The 27,918-nt window shown below is 42.8% G+C and overlaps 1 protein-coding gene and 1 long non-coding RNA gene across 9 annotated transcripts in view; one reads left to right on the top strand and one right to left on the bottom strand.

Moving 5' to 3' along the window:
• tbl1xr1a (TBL1X/Y related 1a) overlaps positions 1 to 23,827 on the bottom strand; it is a 173,753-nt gene extending 149,926 nt beyond the window's left edge. For 6 of the 8 annotated variants that reach the window (XM_078208077.1, XM_078208061.1, XM_078208069.1 and 3 more), the window contains exon 1: positions 23,691 to 23,806. The gene's annotated coding sequence lies outside the window, so the exon portion shown is untranslated. Of the gene's footprint in view, positions 1 to 23,690 lie in introns of all 8 variants that reach the window. The other 2 variants (XM_078208063.1, XM_078208073.1) reach the window with 1 other exon arrangement.
• LOC144490337 (uncharacterized) lies at positions 23,812 to 27,000 on the top strand. Its single transcript, XR_013497227.1, has 2 exons — positions 23,812 to 23,918; positions 25,134 to 27,000. It is a non-coding gene; the product is annotated as an uncharacterized LOC144490337 (long non-coding RNA).
• Positions 27,001 to 27,918: the final 918 nt, after the last annotated feature.

The following is a 27,918-nucleotide window of genomic DNA, read 5'->3' as shown; positions in this document are numbered from 1 at the left end:
ACTTTGCATTTCATCCCTTCCTTTACATTAATACATCTACACCACCACTACCCCGAGCCAAGATTACAAGTAATGTGCTCCCATTTTGTGTCTGGTCATCAGGTCTTCCTCTATGCTTTAGTGGGATTTGTACTGGACATTTCCTCACATTGTTACGGCCGTGACCAATTATTCACTATCTGGGCAGTAGCGAGCATTGATCATTGTTCACTTATGTTTGGATTTTGCATGACCCATGAAATTATTTTAGAACATAGAACATAGAAAAACTACAGCACAAACAGACCCTTCGGCCCACAAGTTGTGCCGAACACATCCCTACCTTCTAGACCTACCTATAACCCTCCATCCTATTACGCTCCATGTACTCATCCAGGAGTCTCTTAAAAGACCCTATTGAGTTCGCCTCCACCACCACTGACGGCAGCCGATTCCACTCGCCCACCACCCTCTGTGCGAAAAACTTACCCCTAACATCTCCCCTGCACCCTAAACCCTAAATTAATTTTAAATTAATAAAACAGCTAAATTAGAAATTGAGTCCTTTATTAACTCAGTCATTCGTATATTTTGTGCTTCACTTTAATGGTTTCCTTAAAATAATTTCTGTATCCATAAGGTTTTCAAAAAATTAAAAATGGCTACCTATAAGTTGTAAACAAAAATATAATGCAAGTAAACTCCATTCAAAAAAAGGGCAGTAATAGGTTCTGCTCCAGATAAGTCTTACACCTAACAATTAACTTCCATGACGTAGAAAGCTCATTATGAAACACCTGCTTAGTCACACTTTTATTTAATACAAGGCTATAATGAGGAAACATATCGCAACTTCAAAAAAAATTACTGGTCCTCTCAAAATAAGTTATACTCTAACAAGCATCATCAATGACAGTGGAAAAGAGAATATAGAAGATATGAAGTTATTTGAGATACTGTTCTTTAAACTGTTCATTAAGTTACCAAGTTTTGATGTTATTGACTCTGTAATGTGAAAGAAAGCCAAAGAACATAACAGAAAATTGTACAGCAATTTTTCAATCTTCCTTATAAAAAAGGCAAGTGGCGTTAGGACACTAGAGTAATTGATGTGCACCTCTTTTCAAGAGGAGATAGAAGGTTAAAATGGATAACCATCAACCAGTTAGTCTAAAACAAGTTGTGAGCACTTCAAATGCATAATTTGAAAATTTAACCAAAAATGGCTAAATAGAAACACTATGCAAAATATTGCAAGCTTACATTTTATAAGCTACTTTTTTTAAACTATAAACAAAATCTCCTACATTAAACATTAATTTTAGCTTTTGCAACACAAACACTATATAAATATCATTTACTGCTAAAATAGCTTGGCTGCATATTATGGTCATTTAAATTTATATTGATTATCAGCCTGGCTCAGTGGTAGTATTTTTCTTCAGATTCAGATGATTAAGAGTTCAAGTCTCAAATTTAAGACCCAAGCATGTAATCTAGGGTGATAATCTGGTGAAGCACTGACTTTCACATTAGACTTGAAGCAAGATGCTCTCTGTTCAGATGGATGTAAAAGACCTTATGACACTACTCAAAAAGAAATAAGAGTGTTTACTGGTGTTGTAGCCAACATTTATCCATCAACATCAAAACAGACATTGCTGTTTGCAAGATCTTGCTATGCACAATTTGTCTCTCAAGTGTCAACACAACAGTGACAATGTTTCCATAATATGCTCACCTCCACCCCTACTTTTGATGACTGTTCTTGCAGTTACCTGGGCCCCACTTGCGGAAATTCACTCTTCAAACATCTCTTGAAATCCAAATCCCGATGCCATGTTTTTGGCCACCCTATTATCTCCTTTGGATCAAGGTTCATTTTTATTACCACAGCATTTGCAAGAGTGACTACCTCACAGTACCGGTGGAGACAAAATATCATGCTCACAATGGGAACACCCTCTATTAACTGTGACTGAGAACAGAGAAATCTCGCAAGCAGATGAGCTCAAACTCTGCAGTCTGCCACATCCAAGTATGAATGGTGGTGGACAATTAAACAATAGGAAGGAAAGATTCCACACGTTGCTATCCTTAATAATAATAGTGCCCAGCGTATCAGCACAAATGGTTAAAGCAACTGCAGACATCTTCAGTCAGAAATGTTGAGTGGGTGATCCATTTTGGCCCCCTCCTGAGGATCCCACCATCAGATGCTAGTCCATAACCAATTCAATTCACTCCAAGCGATAGTATTTTACAATTATTTTACGGATTGTAGGCCTCACTGGCTGGGCATGTATTTATTGCCTAGCACTAACTACCTTCGAGAAGGTGGTGGTGAGCTGTCTTCGTGATCGCTGCAGTACCAGAGGTGTAGGTATACCCACACCGCTGTTAGGGAGGGAGTGCCAGGATTTTGATCCAACATCAATAAAGGAACAGTTTTAAAGTTTATTTATTAGTCACAAGTAGGCTTAATTAACACTGCAATAAAGTTACTGCGAAAATCGCCTAGTCGCCACCTGTTTGGGTACACCAAAAGGAGAATTTAGCATGGCAATGCACCTAACCAGCACGTCTTTTGGACTGTGGGAGGAAACCAGAGCACCCGAAGGTAACCCACGCAGACATGGGGAGATGTGCAAACTTCTCCACAGACAGTGACCCAAGGAGGGAATCGAACCTGTGTCCCTGGCGCTCTGAGACAGCAGTGCTAACCAGTGATATATTTCCTGATGCATGACTTGCAGGCAGATCTCCAGGTAATGATGTTCCCAGTGTCTGCTGCCCTTGTCCTATATGGTAGTGGGTTTGGAAGGTGCTGTTTAAGAAGCCTTGGAATTCCTGCAACACATCTTGCATACCGTACACTGCCACTGCTCATCAGTGGTGGAGGGATTGAATGTTTGTGGAAGGGAGACCAATCAAGCAGCCGGCTTTGAAATGGATAGTACTGAGTTTCTTCACTGTAGTTGGAGCTACACTCATCCAAGCAGGCAGATCGTATTCCATCACACTCCTGACTTGTGCCTTTGTCATGGATCTGCCTTGTAACAGCAATAAAAGTTTAACAAGGGTTGAAAGGATGGACTCCACCTAGCAACAAGTAGAAATCTGCTTAGCAACAGCAGTAGCCAGCATTCAAAAGACGTGAGGAGGGATTTTCCGGCCATGCTCACCCAAAAACCAGAGAATTCTGCTCGAGGTCAATGGACCTTTGCATTGTCTGCCCCCCCTACGAGTCCAATGGTGGGCAAGGCAGGAAATTTCCTTGTGATTTTCCCAGTAATGGGATTAGCAGGCATCTGGACTGAACCAGGTGTGAATTGCATGATTAGTAGGAAACAGGTGACCTAGACGACAGAGATGAGTGGAGGTATACACATGCTAATTTCTAGAGTCAAGGAATTTGACAGATGCAGGCAGCAAAATACACAGAATGAAGATTCAAAGAGGAAAGCTAGTGCAATTGCCAACACAGTCAGAAGCGGGCAAGCCAGTTTACCTCTAACAGCCAAGAGGCCAGTCTACAACTCTCAGTCAGGAGACTAGGCTTGCATCTAGGTCTTAGAGCCAAGGCAGTGCAGAAACCTTCATTAAGGGAGTTTAAACATCTTCACTGGACCAGGAAGAGACTTTTCCCAGACCTGATCCTCAGCCTTGTATTGTGTGGTAACTATAAACTGAATTTGACTTTCAGGTTTATTTAATTTGGATGCCGTTTGGGAAGGGGGAAAGTCTTAAGGAGTTCAGGGATCATAGATATATTTTGGAACAAGGGGTAATTTCTACATAAACTGTGTCTATGTTTACTAATTCATATACTTAGTGTATTGTAATTCTGTTTGTGTGTATTTGTCTTTTCTTTAATTTAGTGAATTATTTTTAATAATTGTTATACAATGACTGGACTGGTTATTCTCACTGGGGTATATATGGCTCCTTGCACCAGTCCAAAAACAAAACTATACACCACCACGAATCAGTGTTTCAAGTTGGAACACCCTCGCAGATATCAGCGTAGTTTGTGACAACTTGTAGATGGTGGACAGGCTTTGAGAGTCAAGAGGCAAGTTACCCATTGCAGGATTCCTAGCCTCTGACTTGCTCTTGAACCACGATATTTATATGTTCAGTTTCTGGTCAACCCCTAGCATGTCAGTAGTAGGGAATTCAGTGATGTAATGTCATTGAATGTCACAAGGGGCGATGATTAGGTTCCCTCTTGTTGGAGATGGTCATTGCCTAACATTTGTGTGGCAGAAATGTTTCTTGCCACTTGGTCAGTCCAAACCTGGATATCATCCAGATCTTGCTGTATTTGGACATGGACTGCTTCAGTGTCTGAGGAGTCATGAATGTTGCTGAACATCAGAGAACATCCCCACTTCTTACCATAGGATGGAAGGAAGGTCACTGATGAAGCAGCTGAAGATGGTTAGGCCTAGGATGCTACCCCGAGGAACTCCGGCAGTGATATTCTGGAGCGGAGATGATTTATCGCGAACCACCACAACCATCTTCCTTTGTACCTGGTGTGGCTCCAACAAGCAGACCATTTTCCCTCTGATTCCCATTGGTTCCAGTCTTACTTGGGCTCCCTGATTCCACACTCAAGTCAAAAGCCATCTTGATGTCAAGGACAGTCATTCTCACCTTACCTCTTTTGTCTATCTTTGAACTATGGCTATAATGAGGTCAGGAAATGAGTGACCCCGCTGGAACCCTAACTGAGCATCAGTGAACAGGTATCAAGAGCACAGGCAGCTGGGGAGTGAGCGGGCATTGAGCGTGTGACTGTGTGTTTGAGTACAAGAATTTCCTCGGGTTCATGTGCTAGAAGGTAGCAATCCTACAGTTAAAGAAGGTTCAGAGAAACAGCAAGTGGATAGCCATCCAGCTGAGTAAGAGTTAGGGAAGGCAGCATTCTCAAAGCAGTCCTCAGTGCTGAACACTTATAGACATATGGGTTTTTACAATAATTAACAATGGAATTTAAAAAGTCTAATGACGACCATGAAGCCAAATGTTTTTTTTCTATTGAAATTAAATTCCACCATCCACCATGGTGGGATTCAAACCAGCATGCACAGGGCATTACCTGGGTCTCTGGATTACTAACCCAGCAAAAATACCACCACTACTGCTTCCCTTGTAAGAAACAGCTGACTGTGCTGGATAAACAAAAGGCGACATAGGCCCTGGCTGCAGTGCTGCAGCCTTTGCTCCAGAACTTGCCATGCCACTGGCCAAGCTGCTCCAGTACAACTGCAACATTGGAACCTAACCAGCGAAGTGGAAAATTGGCCAGGTACTCCCTGTCCACTAAATGCAGGACAGATGCAATGCAACCAATTACAGCCCTGTCTAATCTCAAATCATTAGCAAAGCGATGAAAGATGTAATCCACAGTGCTATCAAAGCAGTATTTACTCATCAATAATCTGCTCACTGATGCTCAGCTTTCATTTCACATCACTATGCAGCCTCTTACCTCATTACAGTTTTGGTCCAAGCAAGGACAAAGAACTGAGTTCCAGGGATGAGATGAGGCGGCAGCAAGTCCCCTAGACATCAAGGCATTTGGCCATGTGTGACATCAAGGAGCACTCATAAATTTAAAGTTAATGGTAATAAGGAGGGAAAACTGGCATACAAGAAAATGGCTGCTAGAGGCCCCATGACAGAGTCCTTGGCCCAACCATCTTCAACTGTTTTAATGACCTTCCCTCCATCATAAAGGCCAGAAGTAAGGACGTTCACTGATGGTGGCATGGTGTTCATTCCATTTGTAGCTTTTCAGATAATGAAGCATTCCATGTCTGCATACAGCAAGGCCTGGACAACATTCAGACTTGGATTAAGCGTCAAGTGACATGCATACCATGCAAATTTCAGACAATACCATCTCCAACAAGACAGAAACTACTACTTCTCCTTGACATTCAATGGTATTCATACATGACGCTGCTCAATTGCTTGGAAGTTAGCAGCATCCAATCAGTGGAAAGTACCACTTGTGCCACTATTGCGTGCTATGAGCATAAAACAGCTGGCTTGACCTGTTGCTCCGGCGGGGGGGGTTTGAGAGACAGAGTGTGGACAGTGAAATAAGAGTCAGGGAGTGCAGCACCCTCAAAGCAGTTATCAGAACTGAATACCAGTGGTGATATGACAAGGTCTGGAGGCAGGTGTGGGGGAGCTTTGAAGGCACAGCGAAATGTACAAATGGAGGGGTCATTAGGCATTCAATATAATAGTAGACAAGTATTCTGCCAAAGTAAGCACCGCATGGGGTGACGCTAAGAAAGCACAAACATTTTTGGGATGCAGAGAAGTGGGGAGAAGGAGAACAGCCAGATAGCCTGGTCCATGTGATTGAGGTCCTGTAGACAGGAGTTTCAGGAACTAGGAATGAAGTTAAGCAGGAACTCAAATATCAGTAATCTGGGATAGTAACATGCTGTTTCCCATTGTGGAACAGTCTAGGACCGAAGGGCATAATCTCAAAAGTAAGGTGTCGCCCATTTAAAATAGAGATGAGGAGGAATTGTGGTATTCTTTATCTGTGAATCTGTGGAATTCTTTATCGCAAAGGGCTGTGGAGACTGAATCATTAAGTATGTTCAAGGCTGGGAGAAGGGAATCAAAGGTTATGGGGATAAGGCAGGAAAGTGGAGTTGAGGATTATCATATCTGATCAGTCATGATCTCATTGACTCAGTGGGCCAAAGGCCTTGACAAAGGGTCGTCTGGACTTGAAACGTCAGCTCTTTTCTCTCCTTACAGATGCTGCCAGACCTGCTGAGATTTTCCAGCATTTTCTCTTTTGATTGCAATCTGGATGAGATGCATCCTCGATCACCAAATGAATCAAGAGTGGAGGCTGCAGAGACTCATGGGGATGGTGCCAAAGTACTGGATGATTGTAAATGTTACATCTATGTTTAAAAAAAGGGGAAGGGGTCAAATCCAACAATTGCAGGTCAGTAGAGGAGAAATTTTAGAGACAATAAGGCCAAATTAATTGGGCATTTAGAAAAAAATAGTAGCCAATAAGTGAAAGTCAGCATGGATTTAGATAGAGTTCTTTGATTACATAACTGAGGGTTGATGAGGTTGGTGCTGCAGAAGGTTTTTGACAATATGCCACATAATACTTGTTAGCAAAATGAAAACCCATAGAATTAAGTGGCAGCATCAGAATGGTATCAATTTGCTAATGTACAGAAAACAATAACGATGAACAGCTGCCCTTCAGACTGCAGGGAGGTATACAGTAGTGCTCCCCAGTCATCAGTATTATGGCCACTGTTCCTTCTGAAATTTATCAATAACCTGGACTAGGATATACAGGGCAAGATTTCTAATTATGCAGGTGATTATGACTCAGTAATGTACTGAACAAGGGAGGATTGTAATCTCAGGATTACTCCCCATGCCAATGAGACTTGAAATATGGAGATAGTACAATTGAACACGTGGCTAAAGAGCTGGTGTAGGGGGGAGGGCTTTAGATGTATGGATCACTGGAATGTCCTCTGGAGAAGGTGGGACCTGTTCAAGAAGGGCAGGTTGCACCTGAACAGGAGGGGGCACTAATATCCTGGGAGGGAGGTTTTCTAGTGCTGATCGGGAGAGTTTAAACTAGTGCGGCAGAGAGGTGGGAACTGAACAACAAGCCAGTAAATGTAGGGACTGGGGGAAAAAGTGATACTGAGATAAAGACAATGCAGAGTAGGGGCAAACAGAGGGAAGCTCGGGAGTGAGTTTGCTTCAATGCAAGAAGTACAACAGGTAAAACAGATGAACTGAGAGCCTGGATTACTGCATAGAATTATGATGTAATTGCAATTACAGAGACATGTTTAAAGGAGGGACGGGACTGGCGGCTTAACTTTCCGGGATGTTGTTGTTTTACATGAGACAGAAGGGGAAAACAAAAGGGGTGGGGGAGTTGCATTGATGATTAGGGAGAACATCACAGCTGTGTTCAGGGAGGATACATTGGAGGGATCTTGTAGTGAGACATTATGGGTGGAGCTCAAGAATAGGAAGGATGAAATCACAATGTTGGGAGTGTACTATGGATCTCTCAACAGCCCACAGGAGACAGAAGAGCAGTTGTGTAGTCAGATGCTGAAAACGTGGGGGAAAAAAACAGGATAGTTGTGGTAGGTGACTTTAACTTCCCCCATATTGACTGGGACTCCCTTACAACCAGGGGTTTAGATGGAGAGCAATTTGTTAGATATGTCCAGGAAGGCTTTTTGATACAGTAGGTTGGTAATCCAACCAGGGAAGGGGCCATACTAGACTTGGTGTTGGGGAATGAGCTGGGCCAAGTGGTTGATGTTTCAGTGGGAGAGCATTTTGGGCTGAGCGACCATAATTGCATAAGATTTCAGGTAGTCATGGATAAAGACAAGAGTGGCCCTCAGGTGAAGGTACTTAATTGGATGAGAGCCAATTACATCCAAATTAGACTGGAATTGGGGAATGTAGATTGGGAGTGGCCTTTTGAGGGCAAATCCACGTCTGGCATGTGGGTGGCTTTTAAAGGCCAATTGATTGAAGTGCAGGACAGGCACGTCCCAACAAAAATAATGGATAGAAATGGCAGGATTCGGGAACCATGGATGACAAGGGAAATTGCAAGCTTAGTCAAAAAAAAGCATACGATACGTCTAGGCATCTAAAAACTGATGAAGCCCTTGAGGAGTGCAGTGAAAGTAGGAAGGAACTTAAATGCAGAATAAGGAGGGCTAAAAGAGACCATGAAATGTCTTTAGCAAACAGGGTCAAGGAGAATCCCAAGGTTTTTTTTGCAAAATTAGGAGCAAGAGGGTAGCAAGTGAAAGAGTAGGCCCACTCAAGGACAATGGAGGGAAATTATGCATGCAGCCACAGGAAGTGTGAGATCCTTAATGTGTACTTTGTATCGGCATTCACCACGGAGAAGGATATTGAGGTCAGGGTGAACGCTCTAGAAAACGTCAATATAATCGAAGGGGGAAGTGTTGAGTATCCTAAATTGCACTCAGGTGGACAAGTCTCCGGGGCTGGATGGGATCTATCCCAGGTTGCTGCAGGAGACAAGGGGAGAAATAGCTGGGGCCTTAACAGATATCTTAACATCCTCTTTGACCACAGGTGATGTTCCAGAGGACTCGAGAATAGCCAATGTTGTGCCCTTGTTTAAGAAAGGAAGCAGGGATAATCCAGAAAATTATAAACCGGTGAGCCTGATGTCAGTGGTAGGGAAGCTTTTGGAGAAGATACTGAGGGACAAGATATATGCACATTTGGAAGAAAATTGACTAGTTAGTGACAGGCAGCATGGTTTTGTACAGGGATGGTCATGTCTCACCAACTTGATAGAGTTTTTTTTGAAGAAGTGACAAAGAAAATTGATGAGGGAAGGGCTGTGGATGTAGTTTATATGGACTTTAGAATGGCGTTTGACATGGTCCAACATGGCAGGCTGGTACAAAAACTAAAATCACATGGTATTAGGGGTGGGCTGGCTAGATGCATACAGAACTGGCTTGGTTATATGGCATTTGCTACCAAATAAATCTGTTGGACTTTAACCTGTTGTTAAAACTCTTACTGTGTTTACCCCAGTCCAACGCCGGCATCTCCACATCTTGGTTATAGAAGACAGAGTAGTGGTGGAAGGGTGTTTTTCAGAATGGAAATCTGTAGCTAGTGGTGTTCCGCAGGGATCAGTACTGAGACTTCTGTTGTTTGTAGTATATAAAAATGATCTGGAGGAAAATGTGGGTGATCTGGTTAGTAAGATTGCAGATGACACGAAGATTGGTGGAGTTGCTGATAATACCGGGGATTGTCAGAGGATAAAACAGGATATACATAGATTGGAGACTTGGGCACAGAAATGGCAGATGGAGTTTAATCCAGACAAATGCGAGGTGATGCATTTTGGAGGATCAAATTTAGGTGTGACTTATACTGCAAATGGTAGAATCCTTTGGAATATTAACATAGAGGGATCTGGGCGTGCAGGTCCACAGTTTCCTAAAAGTGGCAACACAGGTGGCCAAGGTGATTAAGGCAAATGGCATGGTAGGCTGGTGAAAAAGGTTGGATCTCATGGGATAAAGGGGGAGGTGGCTAGATGGGTGGAGAACTGGCTTGGTCACAGAAGACAGAGGGTGGTAGTGGGTCTTTTTCCGGCTGGAGGCCTGTGACTAGTGGTGTTCCGCAGGGCTCTGTATTGGGACCTCTGCTGTTTGTGATTTATATAAACGATCTGGAAGAAGGTGTAACTGGGGTGATCAGTAAATTTGCGGACGACACGAAATTGGCAGGACTTGCAGATAGTGAGGAACATTGTCAGAAGCTACAGAAGGATATAGATAGGCTGGAAATTTGGGCAAAGAAATGGCAGATGGAGTTCAACCCAGATAAATGCGAAGTGATGCATTTTGGTAGAAATAATGTAGGGAGGAGCTATACGATAAATGGCAGAACCATAAAGGGTGTAGATACGCAGAGGGACCTGGGTGTGCAAGTCCACAGATCCTTGAAGGTGACGTCACAGGTGGAGAAGGTGGTGAAGAAGGCATATGGCATGCTTGCCTTTATAGGACGGAGCATAGAGTATAAAAGTTGGGGTCTGATGTTGCAGATGTATAGAACGTTGGTTCGGCCGCATTTGGAATACTGTGTCCAGTTCTGGTCGCCACACTACCAGAAGGACGTGGAGGCTTTGGAGAGTACAGCGGAGGTTTACCAGGATGTTGCCTGGTATGGAGGGGCTTAGTTATGAGGAGAGATTGGGTAAACTGGGGTTGTTCTCCCAGGAAAGACGGAGGATGAGGGGAGACTTAATAGAGGTGTATAAAAATATGAAAGGCATAGATAGGGTGAATGGTGGGAAGCTTTTCCCCAGGTCGGTGGTGACGTTCACGAGGGGTCATAGGTTCAAGGTGAAAGGGGGGAGGTTTAACACAGATATCAGAAGGACATATTTTACACAGAGGGTGGTGGGGGCCTGGAATGCGCTGCCAGGCAAGGTGGTGGAGGCGGACACAGTGGGAACGTTTAAGACTTATCTAGATAGCCACATGAATGGAGTGGGAATGGAGGGATACAAAAGAATGGTCTAGTTTGGACCAGGGAGCGGCGTGGGCTTGGAGGGCTGAAGGGCCTGTTCCTGTGCTGTATTGTTCTTTGTATGCTTGTTTTCATCAGTCAGGGCATTGAGTACAACGGTTGGGAAATCATTTTGCAGCTATAAAGCCTTGGTTAGGCTGCATTTGAAGTATTGCGGGCAGTTCACACTACCAGGACATGGAAGCTTTGGAGAGAGTGCAAAGAAAGTTCACCAGGATGTCGCCTGGTCTCGAGGCTGTTGGCTATGAGGAGAGGTTGAATAAACTAGGATTGTTTTCACTGGAAAGACGCAGGCTGAGGGGGGATCTGATAGAGGTCTACAAAATTGAGAAGCATAGACAAGGTGGATAACCAGAGACTTTTCCAAAGGTGGAAGTGCCAATTACAAGGGGGCACAGGTTCAAGATGAGAGGGGGAAGTTTAAGGGAGATGTGCAGGGGTAGTTTTTCCATGCAGTGAGTGGTGGGTGCCTGGAATGCGGTTGGTGCCTGAAAAAGGGTAAAAGGATATTTGATAGTGTTTAAAATCATCAATGGTCTTGAGTGTAATAAGAAATAGTTTCCAATGGCAACGGGATTGGCAGACAGAGTACACAGATTTGTGACTGGCAAAAGAACCAGAGGCAATGCAAGGAGATATTTTTTTCTTAAACAATGTATGTGTGATCTGGAACACACTGCATAAAAGGGTGGTGGATTGTAGATTCAATAAGAGAATCGGACAAAGACTTAATACAGGTAGGGCTTTGGGGAAACAGAAGGTGTGTGTGAATACTTGGATAGCTCTGCAAAAGTGCCAGCAAAGGCATGATAGACCAAATGGGGTACTCTGTGGTTCCATCATGATTCTATAGCATTGTAGATTTTTTGAATTAAGCTGAAGGATTTAAAGGATCAGCCAGAGTGGAGAAATTTAGCCCTCCAAGAGAGTCATACCTTTCTGTAAAAATATGAAATAAAATTTCCCAGTACTCAAAACATTTCACACAGCGCTACATTCAATTGATAAATCAATCTCCTGAAAATGTGACTTCTAGTTATTGGTACAACATAAATTAAGGTTAGAACTGTGTTTAATTTAGGAAATAAACCTGAAGAGGTGACTTTAATCTGGAGGCAATTCAAATCAAACAAGCCCACAGAAAGTCCAATGGTTATTTTATCAAATGGTATATTACTAACCATCCCCTACACAGCACATTCCTTGTTTAGCTGCACTGTTTCCCCTCCCTTCACTGTAAGTTTACCAATTATAAAACCACACAAATCTGTAGAGATTTATCATTTCTTTAATATTTACAATGAAAAGAAAAAAAATCACAGCAGTTCAAGATCAGGAAAATCGGTTAAGACAATATCCTCCTTGCCTTTCCTCACTCTTCAAACCACTCAAAGGATAAAATAGCTTGCAAAAAAACCAGCAGGGGATTCTTTTGAACAGTTATCCCCAGTATAAATATGGCATAATGTCTCCTTTATATTATAACAATACCACAGATGGCAGCTCCTTTGGATGCAGCTCTGCAACGTTAATGAGATGGCAAAGAAGACATGAGGAGCAAAGAATCATCTCAAGAGACCGTGTTTAGCTGTTCTCCAAAAACAGCAGTACCACTGACTGTAAATAACTGGACTTTAACCTGGTGTTGTTAAACTTCTTACTGTAAATAACAGTGCATGCCACCATTGTTTCCTGCTTTTCACACCTGGCTTACAAAGATCTTTCACCGCCAATGGGAAAAGTCTGGCTGCCAGGAATTAAAGTCATAGTAACAACTTTTAAAATATGAATCTGCAGTTTATGCACTGCTGCCAGTGCAATGGAATCCATCCTGCAGCATAATCAGATCAGAATACAACTTTTGTAAATTCTTTAATTTTCATCCAAATTGCTGACCTACAAGATAGCCATGAAATTCAGACACAAGTAGTCTGGAAGATCAAGCAGAGAGAAAGAGAGAGAGGGCAACTAGAGAAAGAAAGGTTCACAGAAAAATTCACCAAGCTTGTACTTGAGAGAGAAACTTCAGGGGGAAAAAAACTGGCCATTAAAGACAATTCTGGGGTTAACAGTGACCAGACTGGGAAAGCAAAGGAATGGAAGTAAATCAATGGGAGTTAAAAATCACTTGGATTGGGTCCGAGAAAATCAAACGGCTACTTAAGGGAAAGTGTAAAGTGGTATTTTTGATTGTGTTAAAAACAAAACAGAAAATTCTGTTCTGTAGTTTCAAGTATATTGACTACGGAAGTGTTTTGACAATGGTGTGCTTAGCTGTTTGCTACAGTAAAAGTCTTAAATGTGAAATCTTGTCGTGTCATCCTTTCAACTCTCAAGCAGAATTTCAAATTTTTTTGAAGTTATGCGTCTATGGAGATTGTAATATGAGGCACTATATAAATGTAACTGCTGTCCATAGCAGTTGTTTATGCATCTCTTAACCAAAAAGGTAGTACAACTTAAAAAGTTGTACAGTCAAATGTATAGAGAAATCATGAATAACTGACTTGTCATCTCAGGCAAGCAACGAACAGTGGCATTAAGACAGTAAAAAAAAAATCCAATGTAGCAAAAGGTAAAAGTGGCAGGACAAATTTGAGAAAACAAAAGATCAAAAGCTGGAGCAGAATATGAAATTTTAAAAAGAAAGACTTCATCAAATGTCCATTTTCAGTGTACCTTGAGAAAAATGGGATCTTCTTAAAGCAAAAGGCAAAATACATGAAACCAAAAACAAAACACTGGAAATACCTAGCAGGTTTGGTCACATCTGTGGGCATGAGAAACTGTGTTCACATTTCAGGTCAGATTTTTCATCAGATGACCTGAAATGTTAACTCTAAATCTCTCTCCACTAATGCTGCCAGATCGACTTAAGTATTATCAACTCTTTTTATTTCAGGTTTCCAGCACCTACGGTATTTTGCTTTACTGTGCCCATTTTCAATCCTACCTGACTCCAAAAATTCATAAACCTTCAACCTCCTCTCCTTAAAAATTCAGTTAGACCTCAAATAAACTCAAAACTTACATATGGCTTTTAAAACATTAGCTATAATGGTGAAAAATGAAGTAAGCTGAAACCTAATAAAAGCTGTTTAGCCACATTAAAACTATATTAAAAAAGGAGGAAAAATTCTGACTGGGATCGCAAAAGTTTCAACTGAGCTGCATCAAAATTGCAAGTGTTCATTGCCATAAGAATCAGTGATGTGGACACTGTTGGTTACTGTATATAATTGATCGGAAGTTGAGCATGATACAAAGCTAATATTGCAGATCATACCAAGTTCTGTGATTTCTAAAAATATGCGAGATAATGAATAAGATCTTCACCATGGTGGAAATGGACTAATGAGTTGCAATTAGTATTTCATGTGGACAAATAAGGCATGAATGAACAGTGTAAATATAAACTAAACGGCACTGCCAGACAAACAAACAGGAGGGAGATCTCGGAACATTGTGAAACATCCACTAAAACCAAGAGTACAGGTTGCAACAACTATGTTGACTGGCTCTTTCATTTACACATCCAGGCTAAAGTCCATATTTCAGGGGCCAAAAGCAAATCTGTATAGAAGGCACTGTCCATAGCTCCATCTGTCCTGCAGTGTTAAATTTCAGGCACCTCTCAACACAGATGTCAAAATTGTACAGAAAAGGGTAAGCTATGATTTTAAAGAATCAAGAGAGAATGAAGAATGAATGCATAGAAATGGGAGGGACAGAATGTATAGAATGGCAGGAACTGGATCAGGAGAGAAGAAAGTTGTTACAAAGCTATGCCCCTTTGCTTTTGAGAATATGATTTTTTTCAGTTTTCAACTGAAATTTTGCAATTTGAACAAAGACAGAGCAAACTGTTAAAAAATGCAAGACTACATTCCAAGGCGGAGGGGGAAAACAAACAAATCACTCTGAGGAGCTCGAAGAAACGTTTCCTATAATCCAGACATCCACTGAAACTCACAATTAAGGAAGAGACATTAAAGTGAAATGTACTGGATACTGAAACAATGGCCGTTGCAGACAGTCCCTTCCAAAACCTCTTGGAAATACTTCACCCATTGTGCAAGGCTGCCAACCACAAGAGAGAAATTGCTAATGACACAGGCTGTGTTCAGACAGCTTTCAGCAGAATAAGCTGCTCACTCTCTCCCTCTTTTTGGAATAAACATATCGCCCATTTCAAGAAGCCAACTCTACCAGCAAACTAAGATCTCGTAATAATTACAAGATCTTCTTCATTTGGAACGCAGAGAAACCAGCGAACCCAAATTGGTCACAAAGTTTAAAATCTTGCCTCAAGGACAACCAACCATATATTATTTACCTTTCTTTTAAACTGAACTAAGAACAAAGAACAAAGAACAGTACAGCACAGGAAACAGGCCCTTCGGCCCTCCAAGCCTGTGCCGCTCCTTGGTCCAACTAGACCAATCGTTTGTATCCCTCCATTCCCAGGCTGCTCATGTGACTATCCAGGTAAGTCTTAAACGATGTCAGCGTGCCTGCCTCCACCACCCTACTTGGCAGCGCATTCCAGGCCCCCACCACACTCTGTGTAAAAAACGTCCCTCTGATGTCTGAGTTATACTTCGCCCCTCTCAGCTTGAGCCCGTGACCCCTCGTGATCGTCACCTCCGACCTGGGAAAAAGCTTCCCACTGTTCACCCTATCTATACCCTTCATAATCTTGTATACCTCTATTAGATCTCCCCTCATTCTCCGTCTCTCCAAGGAGAACAACCCCAGTCTACCCAATCTCTCCTCATAGCCAAGACCCTCCATACCAGGCAACATCCTGGTAAACCTTCTCTGCACTCTCTCCAATGCCTCCACGTCCTTCTGGTAGTGCGGCGACCAGAACTGGACGCAGTACTCCAAATGTGGCCTAACCAGCGTTCTATACAGCTGCATCATCAGACTCCAGCTTTTATACTCTATACCCCGTCCTATAAAGGCAAGCATACCATATGCCTTCTTCACCACCTTCTCCACCTGTGTTGCCACCTTCAAGGATTTGTGGACTTGCACACCTAGGTCCCTCTGTGTTTCTATACTCCTGATGACTCTGCCATTTATTGTATAACTCCTCCCTACATTATTTCTTCCAAAATGCATCACTTCGCATTTATCCGGATTAAATTCCATCTGCCACCTCTCCGCCCAATTTTCCAGCCTATCTATATCCTGCTGTATTGCCCGACAATGCTCTTCGCTATCCACAATTCCTGCCATCGTTTCTGATACCTGCATGCACACACCCTAATGATTATTTTTTTCAGATTTAGGGTTAATAAATCTGCTCACTCTGACTCAAGAAAACATTGTTTGATTGGCTCCTTAATGTTCATTGCTTACATAGTTAAATACATTCTGATTTGGAAAAGGCATATCCAAGGCAGGTTCAAGAGTCTGCTATTATAAATTCAAGCTGCTGCCAGTGTCTCCAAGCATAAATACCTGACACCTTCTTCTCACTTAAACAATCAACTTCTTCCTTTGATGTCCTAACAATCAAATCACCCAAGTCTTACTGTCAGGCAGACTGAATGACATGTCACATGACCCCCTGCATTTACCCAAAATGTAAAACTGCAGTCCCAAAATATAATGTTATAAATCTCATAACAGTATAAAGTTAAATAATGTAGGAGCTGCCATTCCATTAGTCAACCAATGATCCAGGATCAGCATTGTAACTGTTTAACCAGATATTGAATGAGAAGAGGCCCCATTCAAGCTGGTAAGCTCTGCAATAGCAAACATTGGATAGTAACTACTTGTATCTTATAGCGGATTTAACATAGTGAAAGATCCCACGGTGCTGCACAGGAGCACTGTCAATCAAATTTGATGTGGAGATGCCGGCGTTGGACTGGGGTGAACACAGTAAGTGTTTTAACAACACCAGGTTAAAGTCCAACAGGTTTATTTGGTAGCAAATACCATTACCTTTCGGAGCGCTGCTCCTTCGTCCACTCCATCTGATGAAGGAGCAGCGCTCCGAAAGCTAATGGTATTTGCTACCAAATAAACCTGTTGGACTTTAACCTGTTGTTGTTAAAAATCAAATTTGATACAGAACCACAAAAGCAGATATTAAGGCAATTAGCACTTGAAGGAGAGAGGCAGCTGAAGGCAGAACATGAATAATGGAATGGTGAAAATCAGGAATGTGCAAGGGATCAGAAAGGGAGGGGTGGAGGAGATTACAGAGATACGGATGGGCATGGCCACAAAGGGATTTGAAAACAAATGTAACATTGCTTTGCTCATAGTCAATGTGGATCAGCAAGCACAGTAAGAAGTTTAACAACACCAGGTTAAAGTCCAACAGGTTTATTTGGTAGCAAAAGCCACACAAGCTTTCGGAGCCCCAAGCCCCTTCTTCAGGTGAGTGGGAATTCTGTGGCTTGTGTGGCTTTTGCTACCAAATAAACCTGTTGGACTTTAACCTGGTGTTGTTAAACTTCTTACTGTGTTTACCCCAGTCCAACGCCGGCATCTCCACATCGTGATCAGCAAGCAGGCAGGGGTTGGGTGAACAGGACTTGGTGCAAGTTAGGATGAGGGCAGCAATGTATTGGATGAGTTTAAGTTTAGGGAGGGTTGAAGATGGGAGGCCGTCCAGGAGTGTGTTGGAATAGTCAAGTTGAGAGGCATGAAGGGATTTCAGGAGTGGATGATCTGAGGTAGGAAGAGAATGAGATAATTCTAAGGAGGTAGACATGGGCAGTCTTAATAATGGCGTGGATATGCAGTTGATGGCTCATCTTGGGGTCAAAGGGGACACAAAAATCAAACTAATATTTTTAATTCAGCCTCATGCAGTTGCCAGGGAGGGGTACGGCTAGAACCAAAAGCAACAACTTAGGTCTGTCCAACATTTAGAAATCATAGAAACCCTACAGTACAGATAGAGGCCATTCGGCCCATCGACCACAATCCCACCCAGGCCCTACCCCCATATCCCTACATATTTTACCCACTAGCCCCCCTAACCTACGCATCTCAGGACACCAAGGGGCAATTTTAGTATGGCCAATCAACCTAACCCGCACATCTTTGGACTGTGGGAGGAAACTGGAGCACCCGGAGGAAACCCACACAGACACGAGGAGAATGTGCAAACTCCACACAGATAGTGACCCAAGCCGGGAATCGAACCCAGGTCCCTGGAGCTGTGAAGCAGCAGTGCTAACCACTGTGCTACCGTGCTGCCCTAGCTCAAGGAAATAAATTTCTGCTCATGCAGTAATTGATGTCAGACAAGCAATCTGTCAATTGACATACACTGGAGGGATTGAAAGAGATGGTAGCGAGAAAGCACCAGGTGTCATCAGCATACATGTGGAACGTGACTTTGTGATTTCAGATGTCACTAAGGGAGCCATGAATAGATCTTTGTGAGACACCAGAGCTAAGAGTCTGGAAGAGTAGACATTGTAGGTGATTATCGGATTATGGCAGAATAGACAGGAATGACATGAGGCAAGTGCAGTTCCACTCAGCTGGACAATAATGGGAAAGCATTGGAAGAAGGATGGTGCAGTTAATTGAGTCAAAGGCTCCAGATGAACAAAAAGGGATATCAATGGTCACAGTCATATATGATGGCTCATGACTTTGCATTCCTTCCAAAAACAGCAGTGCAAAATCACTTTGCAGAGAATTAATGCAGCAATGTTATGGGGAAAATAAATGAAAACCTACTAATTGTTCAGAAAAGCATTACAAATGCCAAAACAAAGTCACCAGATTCAGCAGGTTTAAAGGTTTATGCTGCATTGCAGTGCCTCTAAACTCAAAGACAGTATTCAAAAGAGTACATCTCAAGATGGTTAAAAGACATTTGCAGAAGGTTCAGTGTTGACCATTTAACCTAATTTTACACTGTACAAGGTCCTGTGCTTGCATCATTAGTTCCCAAAACATCTCTCAGATTAGTGCAACCCAAAGGTAAACCTGCCAGGACTCACCAGACTGGCTGCTAAAAAGCCAGTCTTGTCAGGTTTATTCAAAGCCGTATGTTGAGAACCAGTGGTGCTAACATAGATCTTGTATAATTTAAATGCTTAATTAGCACCTGGTTACAGCAAAATGCAAGCTTCCCTAACTAATGGCTGAAATTGACCCATTAAAGGCATCTTAAAATTCATAGCAGTATAACTACCAATATGAAAATGACCCTTGAAGTTCAGTGGCATCCTAAAGCTCTAATGTAAATGAATCCATAAACGTACAAATTTAGGGAATTTTCAAGAAATTCTAGTATGTATCATTTTGGGAAGTTTTATAAAATAGATATCGACAAGGACAGCCATTCAGTCCATCTAAACTTGCACACAATTTTAAAATGTTATATATTAATTCAGGAAATGGCAGGGGAAGTGGGCAGAAGGTAAGGTTTTGCCTCCATTATCCTAGCCAGGGGATAATTCTGTGTGTCAGAACCGATAAGGACAGCCATTCAGTCCATCTCAACTCACACACAATAAAAAATGTTATATTGATTCAAGAAATGGCAGGGGGAGTGGGGAGGGGGTAAGATTTTTTGCCTCCATTATCCAACTCAGGAGATAATTCTAGCTGTCATGTAACTTTTGCATGGAAGTGTTCTTCCCAACATCAACCTTCAATTCATCAATCTATACCCATTATTCATTCAGTGTTCCAGATTAACCCGATTCATGCCATTCAATGTCTTGTATATTTCTTTAAAGTCCCCTTGTGGTGCCAATTTCTCCCCATTTTTCCTTTTGACACCACACATCAGCTTTATAGATTCCCTTGTACTATCTCCATAGTTTGAGAGTTCCCTTATGTCTTGGTGACAATACTCAAGGTGAAGTAATCACTATGGGACTGCACAATTTTAGCACGGCACTTTTGTACACATACCGTCACTGTGTTAACCACTGAATCTGTAAATCCTTTCCATTTCATCTTTTGCTATTTCTACATCATCCAAAGTATGGCGACCATCATGCTTTAAATTTCATCTGTAACTGATTTATCCATTTTGTAGGTTTTATGTAAACCCTTTTGCAGATACTTGGAATTTGACATTGGCATCCAAGTTTATGAACAGCAAATTTGACAGGTCTGCAATAGATTTCTGAATCTAACATTAATGTAGATGAGAGAATTGGAGCTATGGCACAGACCCTGACACACATTAGAGGAATGTAGTCAACATGAAATGTGTGGCTCTCCCACCATGAACTGCACCGATAAATATAAATGACCCAAACTGACTACACTGAGAGACTATGACGTGTAGGTCTATGAATCTGTTGTCATATTAAGCACCTTCCACTGTAACAAGTTAAATACAGAGTTAGCTCAGCATATATGTACACCCCCATTGGGTACTCCATGTTTTGTTTCAGAATTCTAAAAGACCATCCCCCAATGACAAATATGAGTGGGGTTAAAGACTCATGATGTCATGAACACAAAGAAAACAAGTGAAGAAGGCACTCCACAATGCTGTATTAACTCAACATTATTACAATTAAGCAGTTCTTCTGGTTGAAGCTCTGTACCTAGAAAGGTGAAAATAGAAATATTTTTAAGAACTTCCACCTGAGGAGGATTCAGGTCAACTCAAGGAATCTACAAAGCTGATGTGTGGTGCCAACAACCTGCTCTGAAAACTCTGCTCACATTTGGACAGATGCAAATAGTGACAAATTGCACCACAGCAGCTGAGTGATCTACAACATTCTTTAAAAAAAGTCAATTTACCGTCTTCCAACTTTGACAAATACTTTGAAAATTTTCAGGGATCAGGTCCAGACCCACATCTGCAGCAAAAACTAAACAAAAACTTCCTTAAAGTAAAAGTAAAGTATATTTATTAGTCACAAGTAGGCTTACATTAACACTGCAATGAAGTTACTGTGAAAATCCCCTAGTCGCCACACTCCGGCGCCTGCTTGGGTACACTGAGGGAGAATTTAGCATAGCCAATGCACCTAACCAGCACATCTTTGGACTCTGGGAGGAAACCAGAGCACCAGGAGGAAACCCACGCGGACACAGGGAGAATGTGCAGACTCTGCACAGGCAGTGAACCAAGCCGGGAATCGAACCCGGGTCCCTGGAGCTGTGAGGCAGCAGTGCTAACCACTGTGCCATCCAACATACCCTACATACCACCTTTCATTGAAATCCATCCATCAGCTTTTGAGATGTATTGTTTACAGATAGGGGCAAAAACATTAACTCCACCACCCTCGGTGGATATTTGAGGTCAAGATAAACTACCAACCACATAGCTGTATCCCGGTTAAGGCCATCTATTTTCACTTCCATATCAACAACCAGTTCTACCCCACTTCAGTTCATCTGCTGCTCAAACCCTCATTCGGGCCTTTGTTACCACTAGTCTTGACTATTCCAACATATTCATTGCAGGCCTTCCATATCGTACACTCTGTAAACTTGATGTCATCCAAAACTCTACTGCCTGTGTCTTTACCTGCACCAAGTCCCATGCCCCCATGACACGTACACATTGACATACACTGGTTCCCAGTCAAGCAATACCTGGATTTAAAAATTCTCATCCTTGTTTTCAAATTACCTCACCACCCCACTTATCTCTGTAATCTCCCCCAGCCCCACAATACTCAAATATCTGCACATGTCTAATTCTGCCATCAAACATGCCCTGATTTTAATTGATCCATCACTGATGGTCATACTTTCTGTTGCCTAGGTCCTAAGCTCTGGAGTTCCTTCCGCAAACCTCTCCAACTTTCTACCTCTTTTTCAGATACCCCTTAAAACTCACCTCTTTGACCAAGAATCTACTATTACCTTAAATGAGTCTGTGTACACCTTGAGATATTTCATTAAAGGCACTATATAAATACAATCGTTATTGATATCAAATATCAAATCAGGAAGTCCTGTCTATCTAAACAGGCATGAATGAACCAGGAGTTCATGGTGAATCACTGGCATGAACAAATGTCCCATCACAGAGATGGCTGCAAAGCTGCATCAACAGATAAAAAATGGGCAACATTGCAAATGGATAATAGGGAAAGTTACCAAGTCTGCAAAAGAAAAATTACCATTGGATCTGCAGAGGTAATAAGATAGTGCTTACATTATATTCCTTTCTAGTTGTCCAATAAACCATTTCCATTCCCCAAACCCACCACAGCACCCCCAAACTGCAAAGTAATTTTCATGGACTGGACAAGGAAAATAATATCATTTAATAATTGCAAAGTGTGTGTGCAGTACATTTTAGGATCCAAGTGTAGTGCAACATAAAGCAAAAACAGATTAACAGAAATGGGAGTTATTCCACTCTTCAAATGTACCAAAACAAATCCATATAATCAACTAAATTCCAGCATTGTTTTCTCATTGTTAATGATGAGCTTTAGCAGTTCTTTAGCTTATACAGAAAACCATATAATTTGAGATGGCAATTCTCCACTGCAGCCATTTCATACAGAAGACCCACCAGCTCATGGTAATCAATGTATTACTTTGTCTAGCCAGATATTATATCCTGCATTAATAAACTTATTTCATCAAATGCCACTAAATCAAATGAGGAGTCCACTTTGAAAACACCACAATTAATTAATTGTACTTATTGTTGCGCCCAAGATCTGAACTCTTTAGGAGTTCAACAGGAAGAGATGCTCTAATTGCAAATTGATTTTGTGTTCAACACATAAAATATATGTCTAATTTTACACTAGACCGGCTTGTAGTTGCTGCAAAAGAGGTCAATGCCTGAAGTTCTGTGTTGGCTTTTGGAAACCGACTGGTGTGCTGCCAGTTATGCAATCCGTTATATCACTTTTGAAATACATTTTTTATAAATATATAAAGTATAACCAACAACCCCATTGCTAGTAGAGTATTACAAGAAATGGCACAGAGTGGTCAAGAGGGGTGCTGGCAGTTCAAGGCCCCAACAAAGCCACAACTTTTAAAATCAAGTGAACAGCATGGAGGTGTCTTCAGGCACAGACTGAGCTCCCACCCTGATCATTCCTTGTGTATTTGAGGCAAGAGACAAGGAGCTTCTTGCAGCTCCAGTGTCACTCACAGCAAGCAGCATGTGGCTCTCAGGCTTTTCTTCATAGCGCTTCCCTTCCCCTCCCCCACAGCACGAGTGCAGGCCCGGGGGGGGGAGCCGCCACCACCACCACCACCGCGCTTCTCCCGCACCTTCAGACCCGGGGGGGGGGATGGGAGGAGGAGAGGGCTGAGCCCCGGCCAGGGCCTCGACCCCCAAAATTAGAAAGAAAAAACACCCGCCCGGGCCTTTAACCCCGGGGCAGGCCTTTCCCTCCCTCCCTTCCTCTGGGGAGAGCTCACCCAGACAGACAGACAGCAGCATCAGAGCAGGCCGCCACTCACCCAGGGCGAGAGGAGTCGGCCAGCTCGCCCTCCCCCACCCCCCCCACGGCTAGGCCTACTACCGCAGGCCCCATCCTGGGGGGCTTCACCCACACCTCTCCCCATCCCCTCCCTCCCCGGGGTAAAGTCGGTATGCAAGAGGCTCACTCACTCACCGGGACCCGCAGACACTCGGCGGCCTCCTCCTCCTCCTCCTGGCTGCTGGGCGGCCTCCCCGTTGTTGTTCCTTCCCCTCCCCCCACCTCTCTCTCTCTCTCTCTCCACTCAGAGGCCGGGGCTTTAAAAGGCGGTTATAGTGGAAATTTCTGGATATAAAAACTCCGCATCCGTGCCAGCGGCTTGCAGCAGGGCGCCCGCCCGACCGACAATGTTGTCCCAGGAAGGTAGGTGGAGAAATGTGTGTGTGTGTAATAATAATATATATTTTTTTTTTAAAAAAGAAATGGGGAAACACAAACTGCAGCGGCGGGCTTGGGTTGGTTGAAGTGCCGAGGCGAAGCAGGATTGAGAACGTCAAGCTGAACACAGCCAAACGTTCACTGCCATCCAACGTCTGCCTTCCCTCCCCCCCACACACACTCTCTCTCTCTCTCTCTCTCTCTCCCCGGCTGGCAGCCACTGTGACCCGGCCTGCAGAAATGGCTCCCTCACAGCAACAGGGCTCTTATTGTGTGTGTGTGTGTGTGTCACACATAGAGAGGAGGAGACACAACACCAACTCTCACTGATCCTGCACTCCTCCTCCACACTTGCCAACACACTCAAAATAATGGGCTGCTACTCTTTGAAAGGAATTGGTGGTGCACACACACAGGGGGGAGAAAAAAAATAAGTTGCCACAGCCTCCAGTTTTTTTTTAAATTTCTGCACCGCCGTGTTTTGTTTCTTAACAAAAAAACATTTTTTGGAAGGCTGGTTGTGAAATTATTATTTTCCACCAGAGAGAGAGAGAGAACCTCCATCCTCGGCTGACAAACTGTGGCTCACACACACAACATACTAATTCTGGGGTGGCACAGTGGTTAGCACTGCTGCCTCACAGCGCCAGGGACCCGGCTTCGATTCCCGGATTGGGGTCACTGTCCGTGCGGAGTCTGCATGTTCTCCCCGTGTCCGCGTGAGTTTTCTCCGGGTGCTCCGGTTTCCTCCCACAGTCCGAAAAGACGTGCTAGTTAGGTGTGCCGACCATGCTACATTCTTCCTCACTGTTACCTGAACAGACACCGGAGTGTGGTGACTAGGGGATTTTTACAGTAACTTCATTGCAGTGTTAATGTAAGCCTACTTGTGACACGAATAAATAAAATAAAATTTGGAGCAGGAATAGGCATGAGCCTGCTCCGCACCATTCAATAAGATCATGGCTGTAACTTCAACCCTACCCCTCAAGGAAAAAACAACTGTAAAACAGGGAAATAAGGATCTGGGAGGTTGCAAGATCTAAGCGCGGGAGTGGCTACGTTTTCACGAGCTCTGACACTGATCATCTTTTAATGCTTTCTTTTATCCTGGTATACAACCTTTAATTGGTTAATCCTGCTATGTATATATTCTGTGCAATGTTTGTGGAAGATCCTGATTAACTTTTTTGACTGCAGGAAACCAAATTAAGTTAAAGAAATGCTTGTTTGTGTTGGGGTTGGAACTGACTTCAGTGAGGCCTGGTTCATCGTGGCCACAGCCCTAGCAAGCAGGCCCATGCTCGGGTGGTGTAGTCGGCAGCGAGATGAAGACTACTTTTATGAGCGAAAATGTGAAAGACGTATTTTGCCCCCCAGCACAGATTATGAATGCTCACCATGATGAACTGAGTGATAGCTACAGAGAATGAATGACGTGAAGGTGATGATCCTTTCAGCTGAGAGGGAGGTTTCATCGGTGAAGGATCATCTTTGATCCTTGGAAATCCTGCTATATGGTGTGTCGAACATCCGACTTGTGTCAAGGGGACGTGGTCAGGCGAGGACTGCCCATGAACTAGCCCCCCCAGAAAGAGGAAGAGCTGTGGTGAGATTCCCGGCTGATTTTTGAGAACTGGATGCCATGCTTTCACAATCTGGATTTGAGGACTGGTGTCTTGAGTCCTGGATGTTCCTCGATGATCTGTTCATGACTTTGGCTTTTTTTAACTCCATGGATGGCTTATAATCCAGCAGTTTATATTTCTTTTGGACCCTTATGATTTTACTCTTGAGCATGTGATGTTGTCTTTTATCCTGATAAGAGAATGGGTTGAACACAGGGTTTTGTTTTCCTTTTCCCAAGTCTATTTCCCTGTAAATTCAGGATCACCATTTTTTATATCCTTGCTGATGGTTCTTCCACTGGTGTGCTCCAGATGGGAAAAGGACCTTGGTTCTCTGACTGGGGCCCTCTTCTTTTTTCTTACCAGGGAGCACTCCAAGTGGGTTGCAGATCTTATGCAATACATATTTAATTGTTTTTTTAATGTGTTGTTATCCTTGCATTTGCACAGAAGGAGTACATGCGGCACGGTAGCACAGTGGTTAGCACTGCTGCTTCACAGCTCCAGGGACCTGGGTTCGAATCCCGGCTTGGGTCACTGTCTGTGTGGAGTTTTCACATTCTCCTCGTGTCTGCGTGGGTTTTCTCCGGGTGCTCCGGTTTCCTCCCACAGTCCAAAGATGTGCGGGTTAGGTTGATTGGCCATGCTAAAAAAAAATTGCCCCTTAGTGTCCTGAGATGCGTCGGTTAGAGGGATTAGTGGGGGGATATGGGGGTAGGGCCTGGGTGGGATTGTGGTCGGTGTAGACCCGATGGGCCAAATGGCCTCTTTCTGTACTGTAGGGTTTTTATGATTTCTATGATTCTTTTGCAGTATCCTCCATTTTAGTTATAGAAAAGATGAGTAGTGCCACAGCAGGGTAGTGAGTGAATGGATGGATGGATGTAGAGATGGTTGGTCTGGCCTTAAGACCCAATTTTAGGAGAGGAAAGCCCCACAATGTATTTATTGGTGTCGTGTTTTTCTTTGTTCTTTGCTAGTTATTCTGGGTCTAAGTAATCCTGTGCTTATGGTGGTGCAGACAAACTAAATATCCTGGAATGGACTGGACTTCTTTTCCTTGCCGTTGGTGCTTCTGGTTCATTGGGAGCGTGGGGGAGGTGTGTGGTGGTGCATTCTGAACACAGTTGATAGGTCTTTGAGTTTTTAGTGTTTCTATCTTGTTGTTCCCAGAAAGGGTGTGCACCATAGGGCCATGTTTTTGTGGCCTTTTCCTGTTGTCCTGATTCCCCATATTCTTTTTCTGTTGTCCTTTCAATATCTGTACAAAAGGGGTGCTAACTACAGCAGCAGGGATTATGATGTCTGATTATTTATATTGATCTTCTCCATGTATATATGTGAAATGCTCATTCTGTACGGTGCTGAATCCTGGGAATTTGTTGTGTATCGTGTTGAATATAAAGTTGAAAATTTTCAATAAAAATATTTTAAAAGAATACTGTGGTCTTGTATATGAAAATGAAACGGTAATAAGACTGCTGGTCCAAACTGTTTTTTTTCTTTCTGGGACATTCCTACCTACCCCAATAACCCTGCATCCCCTCGTTTATCAAGAACCTGTCTACCCCTGCCTTTAAAATATTCAAAGACAATGCTTCCACTGCCTTTGGAGGAAGAATGTTCCAGAGACTCTCAACACTCAGGAAAAAAAACACCCCATCTCCATCTTAAATAAACAACCCTTTATTTTTAAAGTGACCCCTAGTTCTAGATTCTCCAACAAGTGGAAACATCCTGTCCATATCTACCCTGTCAATACCCTTCAAGATCTTAAAGGTTTAAATCAAGTCACCTCTTACTCTTCCAAACTCCAGTGGATAACCTCTCCAACCTTTCCTCATAAAACAACCCAACCATTCCTGGTATTAGTCTAGTAAATCTTATGCAAATCTTCTCTAAACTGCTTCAAATGCTTTTACATCTTTCCTTAAATAGGGAGACCAACACTGTACACACTACTCCAGGTGTGGTCTCACCAATGCCCTGTAGCACTGAATCATAACCTCCCTACTTCTGTAATTAATTCCCCTCACAACATTCCATTAGCTTTCCTAATTACTTGCTGTACCTGAATACTAGCCTTTTATGAACACAAAGACAATCCCCAAATTCTAGTGCATATCACAGTCTTGATAACAGTCAGAATTTCCTTTGCAATGTCAAAATAATTGTTATATCATCCATCAATCAGTCCCACAAATATAATGCAATGTCCTTGGATGGTATGGTATTACAGCACTGCAGTTTCAATCAGTACAGACTTCTTGCTTGATTTTTAACTGGAGTAGCATTTGGATTATGCAATTTACATGTGGAATCAAACTCCAAATGAGTCAACACTTCAGAGAAGGAGG

Source organism: Mustelus asterias, chromosome 3, assembly GCF_964213995.1.
Source record: "Mustelus asterias chromosome 3, sMusAst1.hap1.1, whole genome shotgun sequence".
NCBI lineage: Eukaryota > Metazoa > Chordata > Chondrichthyes > Carcharhiniformes > Triakidae > Mustelus > Mustelus asterias.
The sequence above is the reverse complement of the archived record's forward strand: the minus strand, read 5'-3'. Positions and strand labels throughout refer to the sequence as shown.